This window comes from Eleutherodactylus coqui, chromosome 7 (genome assembly GCF_035609145.1).
Source record: "Eleutherodactylus coqui strain aEleCoq1 chromosome 7, aEleCoq1.hap1, whole genome shotgun sequence".
Classification (NCBI taxonomy): domain Eukaryota; kingdom Metazoa; phylum Chordata; class Amphibia; order Anura; family Eleutherodactylidae; genus Eleutherodactylus; species Eleutherodactylus coqui.
The window spans coordinates 5938990-5951077 of record NC_089843.1 but is presented as its reverse complement, the minus strand read 5'-3'; positions in this window follow the sequence as shown (position 1 = coordinate 5951077).

Genomic DNA, 12088 nt, shown 5'->3' with positions numbered 1-12088 from the left:
GCAGTATTATAGTAGCTATATTCTTGTACATAGGGGCAGTATTATAGTAGTTATATTCTTGTACATAGGGGCAATATTATGGTAGTTATATTCTTGTCCATAGAGGGCAGTAGTATAGTAGTTATATTCTTGTTCATAGAGTCAGTATTATAGTAGTTATATCCTTGTACACAGCGGGCAGTATTATAGTTGTTATATTCTTACACATAGGGGGCAGCATTATAGTAGTTAAATACTTGTACATAGGGGGCAGTGTTATAGTAGTTATATTCTTGTACATAGGGAGCAGTATTATAGTAGTTATATTCTTGTACATAGGGGCAGTATTATAGTAGTTATATTCTTGTACATTGGGGCAGTATTATAGTAGTTATATTCTTGTACATAGGGGGCAGTATTACAGTAGTTATTTTCTTCTAATTAGGAGGACAGTATTATAGTAGTTATATTCTTGTACATAGGGTGCAGTATTATTCTAGTTTTATTCTTGTACATAGGGGGCAGTAATATAGTAGTTATATTCTTGTACATAGGGGGCAGCATTATAGTAGTTATATACTTGTACATAGGGGGCAGAGTTATAGTAGTTATATTCTTGTACATAGGGAGCAGTATTATAGTAGTTATATTCTTGTACATAGGGGCAGTATTATAGTAGTTATATTCTTGTACATAGGGGCAGTATTATAGTAGTTATATTCTTGTACATAGGAGCAGTATTATAGTAGTTATTTTCTTGTAATTAGGAGGACAGTATTATAGTAGTTATATTCTTGTACATAGGAGGCAGTATTATAGTAGTTATATTCTTGTACATAGGGTGCAGTATTATTCTAGTTTTATTCTTGTACATAGGGGGCTGTAATATAGTAGTTATATTCTTGTATATAAGGGGCAGTAATATAGTAGTTATATTCTTGTACATAGGGAGCAGTATTATAGTAGTTATATTCTTGTACATAGGGGCAGTATTATAGTAGTTATATTCTTGTACATAGGGGCAGTATTATAGTAGTTATATTCTTGTACATAGGAGCAGTATTATAGTAGTTATTTTCTTGTAATTAGGAGGACAGTATTATAGTAGTTATATTCTTGTACATAGGAGGCAGTATTATAGTAGTTATATTCTTGTACATAGGGTGCAGTATTATTCTAGTTTTAATCTTGTACATAGGGGGCAGTAATATAGTAGTTATATTCTTGTATATAAGGGGCAGTATTATAGTAGTTATATTCTTGTACATAGGGGGCAGTATTATAGTAGTTATATTCTTGTACATTGGGGCAGTATTATAGTAGTTATATTCTTGTACATAGGGGGCAGTATTACAGTAGTTATTTTCTTGTAATTAGGAGGACAGTATTATAGTAGTTATATTCTTGTACATAGGGTGCAGTATTATTCTAATTTTATTCTTGTACATAGGGGGCAGTAATATAGTAGTTATATTCTTGTACATAGGGGGCAGCATTATAGTAGTTATATACTTGTACATAGGGGGCAGTGTTATAGTAGTTATCTTCTTGTACATAGGAGGCAGTATTATAGTAGTTATATTCTTGTACATAGGGGGCAGTATTATAGTAGTTATATTCTTGTACATAGGGGCAGCATTATAGTAGTTATATACTTGTACATAGGGGGCAGTGTTATAGTAGTTATATTCTTGTACATAGGGAGCAGTATTATAGTAGTTATATTCTTGTACATAGGGGCAGTATTATAGTAGTTATATTCTTGTACATAGGGGCAGTATTATAGTAGTTATATTCTTGTACATAGGAGCAGTATTATAGTAGGTATTTTCTTGTAATTAGGAGGACAGTATTATAGTAGTTATATTCTTGTACATAGGGTGCAGTATTATTCTAGTTTTATTCTTGTACATAGGGGGCAGTAATATAGTAGTTATATTCTTGTATATAAGGGGCAGTATTATAGTAGTTATATTCTTGTAAATAGGGAGCAGTATTATAGTAGTTATATTCTTTTACATAGGGGGCTGCATTATAGTAGTTATATTCTTGTCCATAGCGGATCAGTATTATGGTAGTTATATTCTTGTAAATAGGGAGCAGGATTACAGTAGTTATATTCTTGTACATAGGGGACAGTATTATAGTAGTTATAGTCTTGTACATAGGAGCAGTATTATAGTAGTTATATTCTTGTACATAGGGGGCAGTGTTATAGTAGTTATATTCTTGTACATAGGGGGCAGCATTATAGTAGTTATAGTCTTCTACATAGGAGCAGTATTATAGTAGTTAAATTCTTGTATATAGGGGGCAGTTTTATACTAGTTACATATTTGTACATAGGAGGCAGTATTATAGTAGTTATATTCTTGTACAGAGGAGGCAGTATTATAGTAGTTATATTCTTGTACAGAGGAGGCAGTATTATAGCAGTTACATTTTTGTACATGGAGGACATTGTTATAGTAGTTATATTCTCGTACATAGGGGGCAGTATTATAGTAGTTTTATTGTACATAGGAGCAGTATTATAGTAGTTATATTCTTGTACATAGGAGGCAGTATTATAGTAGATATATTCTTGTACATAGGGGGAAGTATTATAATAGTTATATTTTTGTACATAGGAATAGTATTATAGTAGTTATATTCTTGTACATAGGGGCAATATTATGGTAGTTATATTTTTGTCCATAGAGGGCAGTAGTATAGTAGTTATGTTCTTGTTCATAGAGTCAGTATTATAGTAATTATATCCTTGTACACAGCGGGCAGTATTATAGTAGTTATATTCTTATATATAGGGGGCAGTATTATAGTAGTTATATTCTTGTATATAGGGGGCAGTAATATAGTAGTTATATTCTTGTACATAGTAGGCAGTATTATAGTAGTTATATTCTTCTACACAGGAGGCATAATTAGAGTAGTTATTTTCTTGTAAATAGCGAGCAGTATAATAGTACTTATATTCTTGTACATAGGGGGCAGTATTATAGTTTTTATATGCTTGTCCATAGCAGATCAGTATTATAGTAGTTATATTCTTCTACATAGGGGGCAGTATTATAGTAGTTATATTCTTGTACATAGGGGCAGTATTATAGTAGTTATATTCTTATACATAGGACGTAGTATTATAGTAATTATACTCTTGTACATAGGGGGCAGTATTATAGGAGTTATAATCTTGTACATAGGGGGTAGTATTATAGTAATTATATCCTTATACATAGGAGCAGTGTTATAGTAGTTATATTCTTGTACACAGGGAGCAGTATTATAGTAGTTATATTCTTCTACATAGGGGGCAGTATTATAGTAGTTATAATCTTGTACATAGGAGCAGTATTATAGTAGTTATATTCTAGTACATAGGAGGCAGTGTTATAGTAGTTATATTCTTGTACATAGGGGGCAGTATTATAGTAGTTATATTCTTGTACATAGGAGCAGTATTATAGTAGGTATATTCTTGTACATTGGGGCCGTATTATAGTAGTTATATTCTTGTACATAGGGGGCAATGTTATAGTAGTTATATTCTTGTACATTGGGGCCGTATTATAGTAGTTATATTCTTGTACATAGGGGGCAGTATTATAGTAGTTATATTCTTGTACATAGGGGGCAATGTTATAGTAGTTATATTCTTGTACATTGGGGCCGTATTATAGTAGTTATATTCTTGTACATAGGGGGCAATGTTATAGTAGTTATTTTCTTGTACATTGGGGCCGTATTATAGTAGTTATATTCTTGTACATAGTGGCAGTATTATAGTAGTTATATTCTTGTACATAGGGGGCAGTATTATAGTAGTTATATTCTTGTACATTGGGGCCGTATTATAGTAGTTATATTCTTGTACATAGGGGGCAATGTTATAGTAGTTATATTCTTGTACATTGGGGCCGTATTATAGTAGTTATATTCTTGTACATAGGGGGCAGTATTATAGTAGTTATATTCTTGTACATAGGGGGCAATGTTATAGTAGTTATATTCTTGTACATTGGGGCCGTATTATAGTAGTTATATTCTTGTACATAGGGGGCAATGTTATAGTAGTTATTTTCTTGTACATTGGGGCCGTATTATAGTAGTTATATTCTTGTACATAGTGGCAGTATTATAGTAGTTATATTCTTGTACATAGGGGGCAGTATTATAGTAGTTATATTCTTGTACATAGGGGGCAGTCTTATAGTAGTTAAATTCTTGTACATAGCGGGCAGTATTATAATAGTTATATTCTTGTACATAGGGGCAGTATTCTAGTAGTTATATTCTTGTACTTAGCGGAAAGTATTATAGTAGTTATATTCTTGTACATAGGGGGCAGTATTATAGTAGTTATATTTTTGTACATAGGGGGCAGTATTATAGTAGTTATATTCTTGTACATAGAGGGCAGTATTATAGTAGTTATATTCTTGCACATAGGGGGCAGTATGATAGTAGTTATATTCTTGCACATAGGGGGCAGTATTATAGTAGTTATATTCTTGAACATAGGGGGCAGTATTTTAATAGTTATGTACTTGTACATAGGAGCAGTATTATAGTAGTTATACTCATGTACAGAGGGGGCAGAATTCTAGTAGTTATATTCTTGTACATTGGGAGCAGTATTATAATAATTATATTCTTGTACATAGGGGGCAGTATTCTAGTAGTTATATTCTTGTACAGAGGGGGCAGTATTATAGTAGTTATATTCTTGTACAGAGGGGGCAGTGTTATAGTAGTTATATTCTTGTACATAGGGGGCAGTATTCTAGTAGTTATATTCTTGTACACAGGGAGCAGAATTATAGTAGTTATATACTTGTACATAGGGGGCAGTATTCTAGTAGTTATATTCTTGTACACAGGGAGCAGTATTATAGTAGTTATATTCTTGTACATAGGGGCAGTATTATAGTAGTTATATTCTTGTACATTGGGGCAGTATTATAGTAGTTATAATCTTGTACATAGGGGGCAGTATTATAGTAGTTATATTCTTGTACATAGGGGGCAGTTTTATAGTAGTAGTTATATATTTGTACATAGGGGCAGTATTATAGTAGTTATATTCTTATACATACAGGACATTATTATAGTAGTTATATTCTCGTACATAGGGGGCAGTATTATAGTAGTTATATTCTTGTACGTAGGGGGCAGTTTTATAGTAGTTATATTCTAGTACATAGGAGCAGTGTTATAGTAGTTATATTCTTGTATATAGGAGCAGTATTATAGTAGTTATATTCTTGTACATGGGGGGCAGTATTATAGTAGTTATATTCTAGTACATAGAGCGCAGTATTATAGTAGTTATATTCTTGTACATAGGGGCAACATTATGGTAGTTGTATATTTGTCCATAGAGGGCAGTAGTATAGTAGTTATATTCTTGTTCATAGAGTCAGTATTATAGTAGTTATATTCCTATACATAGGGGGCAGTATTATAGTAGTTCTATTGTTGTACAGAGGGGGCAGTATTAAAGTAGTTATATTCTTGTTTATAGGGCCAGTATTATAGTAGTTATATTCTTGTACATAGGTGGCAGTATTATAGTAGTTATATTCTTGTACATAGCGGGCAGTATTATAGTAGTTATATTCTTGTACATAGGGGGCAGTATTATTCTAGTTATATTCTTGTACATAGGGGCAGTATTCTAGTTGTTATTTTCTTGTACTTAGCGGAAAATATTATAGTAGTTATATTCTTGTACATAGGGGGCAGTATTATAGTAGTTATATTTTTGTACATAGGGGGCAGTATTATAGTAGTTATATTCTTGTACATAGAGGGCAGTATTACAGTAGTTATATTCTTGTACATAGGGGCAGTATTATAGTAGTTATATTCTTGTACATAGGGGGCAGTATTATAGTAGTTATTTTCTTGTAATTAGGAGGACAGTATTATAGTAGTTATATTCTTGTACATAGGGTGCAGTATTATTCTAGTTTTATTCTTGTACATAGGGGGCAGTAATATAGTAGTTATATTCTTGTACATAGGGGGCAGCATTATAGTAGTTATATACTTGTACATAGGGGGCAGTGTTATAGTAGTTATCTTCTTGTACATAGGAGGCAGTATTATAGTAGTTATATTCTTGTACATAGGGGGCAGTATTATAGTAGTTATATTCTTGTACATAGGGGGCAGCATTATAGTAGTTATATACTTGTACAAGGGGGGCAGTGTTATAGTAGTTATATTCTTGTACATAGGGAGCAGTATTATAGTAGTTATATTCTTGTACATAGGGGCAGTATTATAGTAGTTATATTCTTGTACATAGGGGCAGTATTATAGTAGTTATATTCTTGTACATAGGAGCAGTATTATAGTAGTTATTTTCTTGTAATTAGGAGGACAGTATTATAGTAGTTATATTCTTGTACATAGGGTGCAGTATTATTCTAGTTTTATTCTTGTACATAGGGGGCAGTAATATAGTAGTTATATTCTTGTATATAATGGGCAGTAATATAGTAGTTATATTCTTGTACATAGGGAGCAGTATTATAGTAGTTATATTCTTGTACATAGGGGCAGTATTATAGTAGTTATATTCTTGTACATAGGGGCAGTATTATAGTAGTTATATTCTTGTACATAGGAGCAGTATTATAGTAGTTATTTTCTTGTAATTAGGAGGACAGTATTATAGTAGTTATATTCTTGTACATAGGAGGCAGTATTATAGTAGTTATATTCTTGTACATAGGGTGCAGTAATATTCTAGTTTTATTCTTGTACATAGGGGGCAGTAATATAGTAGTTATATTCTTGTATATAAGGGGCAGTATTATAGTAGTTATATTCTTGTAAATAGGGAGCAGTATTATAGTAGTTATATTCTTTTACATAGGGGGCTGCATTATAGTAGTTATATTCTTGTCCATAGCGGATCAGTATTATGGTAGTTATATTCTTGTAAATAGGGAGCTGTATTACAGTAGTTATATACTTGTACATAGGGGACAGTATTATAGTAGTTATAGTCTTGTACATAGGAGCAGTATTATAGTAGTTATATTCTTGTCCATAGGGGGCAGTGTTATAGTAGTTATATTCTTGTACATAGGGGCAATATTATGGTAGTTATATTCTTGTCCATAGAGGGCAGTAGTATAGTAGTTATATTCTTGTTCATAGAGTCAGTATTATAGTAGTTATATCCTTGTACACAGCGGGCAGTATTATAGTTGTTATATTCTTATACATAGGGGGCAGCATTATAGTAGTTATATACTTGTACATAGGGGGCAGTGTTATAGTAGTTATATTCTTGTACATAGGGAGCAGTATTATAGTAGTTATATTCTTGTACATAGGGGCAGTATTATAGTAGTTATATTCTTGTACATAGGGGCAGTATTATAGTAGTTATATTCTTGTACATAGGGGGCAGTATTATAGTAGTTATTTTCTTGTAATTAGGAGGACAGTATTATAGTAGTTATATTCTTGTACATAGGGTGCAGTATTATTCTAGTTTTATTCTTGTACATAGGGGGCAGTAATATAGTAGTTATATTCTTGTACATAGGGGGCAGCATTATAGTAGTTATATACTTGTACATAGGGGGCAGTGTTATAGTAGTTATCTTCTTGTACATAGGAGGCAGTATTATAGTAGTTATATTCTTGTACATAGGGGGCAGTATTATAGTAGTTATATTCTTGTACATAGGGGGCAGCATTATAGTAGTTATATACTTGTACATAGGGGGCAGTGTTATAGTAGTTATATTCTTGTACATAGGGAGCAGTATTATAGTAGTTATATTCTTGTACATAGGGGCAGTATTATAGTAGTTATATTCTTGTACATAGGGGCAGTATTATAGTAGTTATATTCTTGTACATAGGAGCAGTATTATAGTAGTTATTTTCTTGTAATTAGGAGGACAGTATTATAGTAGTTATATTCTTGTACATAGGGGGCAGTATATAGTAGTTATATTCTTGTATATAAGGGGCAGTATTATAGTAGTTATATTCTTGTAAATAGGGAGCAGTATTATTCTAGTTTTATTCTTGTACATAGGGGGCAGTAATATAGTAGTTATATTCTTGTATATAAGGGGCAGTATTATAGTAGTTATATTCTTGTAAATAGGGAGCAGTATTATAGTAGTTATATTCTTTTACATAGGGGGCTGCATTATAGTAGTTATATTCTTGTCCATAGCGGATCAGTATTATGGTAGTTATATTCTTGTAAATAGGGAGCAGGATTACAGTAGTTATATTCTTGTACATAGGGGACAGTATTATAGTAGTTATAGTCTTGTACATAGGAGCAGTATTATAGTAGTTATATTCTTGTACATAGGGGGCAGTGTTATAGTAGTTAAATTCTTGTACATAGGGGGCAGCATTATAGTAGTTATATTCTTGTATATAGGGGGCAGTTTTATACTAGTTACATATTTGTACATAGGAGGCAGTATTATAGTAGTTATATTCTTGTACAGAGGAGGCAGTATTATAGTAGTTATATTCTTGTACATAGGAGCAGTATTATAGCAGTTACATTTTTGTACATGGAGGACATTGTTATAGTAGTTATATTCTCGTACATAGGGGCAGTATTCTAGTAGTTATATTCTTGTACTTAGCGGAAAGTATTATAGTAGTTATATTCTTGTACATAGGGGGCAGTATTATAGCAGTTATATTTTTGTACATAGGGGGCAGTATTATAGTAGTTATATTCTTGTACATAGAGGGCAGTATTATAGTAGTTATATTCTTGCACATAGGGGGCAGTATGATAGTAGTTATATTCTTGCACATAGGGGGCAGTATTATAGTAGTTATATTCTTGAACATAGGGGGCAGTATTTTAATAGTTATGTACTTGTACATAGGAGAAGTATTATAGTAGTTATAATCTTGTACAGAGGGGGCAGTATTCTAGTAGTTATATTCTTGTACATTGGGAGCAGTATTATAGTAATTATATTCTTGTACATAAGGGGCAGTATTCTAGTAGTTATATTCTTGTACAGAGGGGGCAGTATTATAGTAGTTATATTCTTGTACATAGGGGGCAGTATTCTAGTAGTTATATTCTTGTACATAGGGGCAGTATTATAGTAGTTATATTCTTGTACATAGGGGGCAGTATTCTAGTAGTTATATTCTTGTACATAGGGGGCAGAATTATAGTAGTTATATACTTGTACATAGGAGCAGTATTATAGTAGTTATATTCTTGTACATAGGGGCAGTATTATAGTAGTTATATTCTTGTACATTGGGGCAGTATTATAGTAGTTATAATCTTGTACATAGGGGGCAGTATTATAGTAGGTAAATTCTTGTACATAGGGGGCAGTTTTATAGTAGTAGTTATATATTTGTACATAGGGGCAGTATTATAGTAGTTATATTCTTATACATACAGGACATTATTATAGTAGTTATATTCTCGTACATAGGGGGCAGTATTATAGTAGTTATATTCTTGTACGTAGGGGGCAGTGTTATAGTAGTTATATTCTAGTACATAGGAGCAGTGTTATAGTAGTTATATTCTTGTATATAGGAGCAGTATTATAGTAGTTATATTCTTGTACATAGGGGTCAGTATTATAGTAGTTATATTCTTGTATATAGGGAGCAGTATTATAGTAGTTGTATTCTTGTACATAGGGGGCAGTATTATAGTAGTTATCTTCTTATACAAAGGGGCAGTATTATAGTAGTTATATTCTTGTACAGAGGGGGCAGTATTATAGTAGTTATATTCTTGTACATAGGGGGCAGTATTATAGTAGTTATATTCTTGTACACAGGGAGCAGTATTATAGTATTTATATATTTGTACATAGAGGCAGTATTATTGTAGTTATATTCTTGTACATTGGGGCAGTATTATAGTAGTTATATTCTTGTACATACAGGACATTATTATAGTAGTTATATTCTCGTACATAGGGGGCAGTATTATAGTAGTTATATTCTTGTACATAGGGGGCAGTGTTATAGTAGTTTTATTCTAGTATATAGGAGCAGTGTTATAGTAGTTATATTCTTGTATATAGGAGCAGTATTATAGTAGTAATATTCTTGTACATAGGAGGCAGTATTATAGTAGTTATATTCTCGTACATAGGGGGCAGTGTTATAGTAGTTTTATTCTAGTATATAGGAGCAGTGTTATAGTAGTTATATTCTTGTATATAGGAGCAGTATTATAGTAGTAATATTCTTGTACATAGGAGGCAGTATTATAGTAGTTATATTCTGGTACATAGGGAGCAGTATTATAATAGTTATGTTTTTGTACATAGGAGGCAGTATTATAGTAGTTATATTCTTGTACATAGGGAGCAGTATTATAGTAGTTATATTCTTGTACATAGGGGGCAGTATTATAGTAGTTTTATTCTTGTACATAGGGGCAGTATTATAGTAGTTATATTCTTGTACATAGGGGGCAGTATTATAGTAGTTATATTCTTGTACATAGCGGGCAGTATTATAATAGTTATATTGTTGTACATAGGAGCAGTATTATAGTAGTTATATTCTTGTACATTGGGGGGCAGTATTATAGTAGTTATATTCTCGTACATAGGGGGCAGTATTATAGTAGTTATATTCTTGTACATAGGGGGCAGTATTATAGTACTTTTATTGTACATAGGGAGCAGTATTATAGTAGTTATATTCTTGTATATAGGGGAAGTATTATAATAGTCATATTTTTGTACATAGGAGGCAGTATTATAGTAGTTATATCCTTGTACACAGCGGGCAGTATTATAGTAGTTATATTCCTATACATAGGGGGCAGTGTTATAGTAGTTATATTTTTGTACATAGGAGCAGTAGTATAGTAGTTATATTCTTGTACATAGGGGCCAGTATTATAGTAGTTATATTCTTGTACATAGCGGGCAGTATTATAGTAGTTATATTCTTGTACATAGGGTGCAGTATTATTCTAGTTATATTCTTGTACATAGGGGGCAGTAATATAGTAGTTATATTCTTGTATATAGGGGGCAGTATTATAGTAGTTATATTCTTGTACATAGGGGGCAGTATTATAGTAGTTATATTCTTGTACATAGGGGGCAGTATTATAGTAGTTATATTCTTGTTTATAGGGGCAGTATTATAGTAGTTATATTCTTGTACATAGGGTGCAGTATTATTCTAGTTATATTCTTGCACATAGGGGCCAGTAATATAGTAGTTATATTCTTGTATATAGGGGGCAGTATTATAGTAGTTATATTCTTGTACTTAGGGGGCAGTATTATAGTAGTTATATTCTTGTACATAGGAGCAGTATTTTAGCAGTTATATTCTTGTACACAGGAGGCTGTATTATAGTAGTTATATTCTTGTACATAGGGGGCAGTATTATAGTAGTTATATTCTTGTACATAGGGGACAGTAATATAGTAGTTATATTCTTGTACATAGCAGGCAGTATTATAGTAGTTATATTCTTGTACATAGGGGCAGTATTAAAGTAGTTATATTCTTGTACATAGAGGACATTAGTATAGTAGTTATATTCTTGTACATAGGGGGCAATATTATAGTAGTTATATTCTTGTACATAGGGAGCAGTATTATAGTAGTTATATTCTTGTACATAGGAGCAATATTATAGTAGTTATATTCTTGTACATAGGGGGCAGTGTTATAGTACTTATATTCTTGTACATAGGAGCAATATTATAGTAGTTATATTCTTGTACATAGGGGGCAGTGTTATAGTACTTATATTCTTGTACATAGGAGCAATATTATAGTAGTTATATTCTTGTACATAGGGGGCAGTATTATAGTAGTTATATTCTTGTACATAGGAGCAATATTATAGTAGTTATATTCTTGTACATAGGGGGCAGTGTTATAGTAGTTATATTCTTGTACATAGGGAGCAGTATTATAGTAGTTATATTCTTGTACATAGGGGGCAGTATTATAGTACTTATATTCTTGTACGTAGGAGCAGTATTATAGTACTTATATTCTTGTACATAGGAGGCAGTATTATAGTACTTATATTCTTGTACGTAGGAGCAGTATTATAATAGTTATATTCTTGTACATAGAG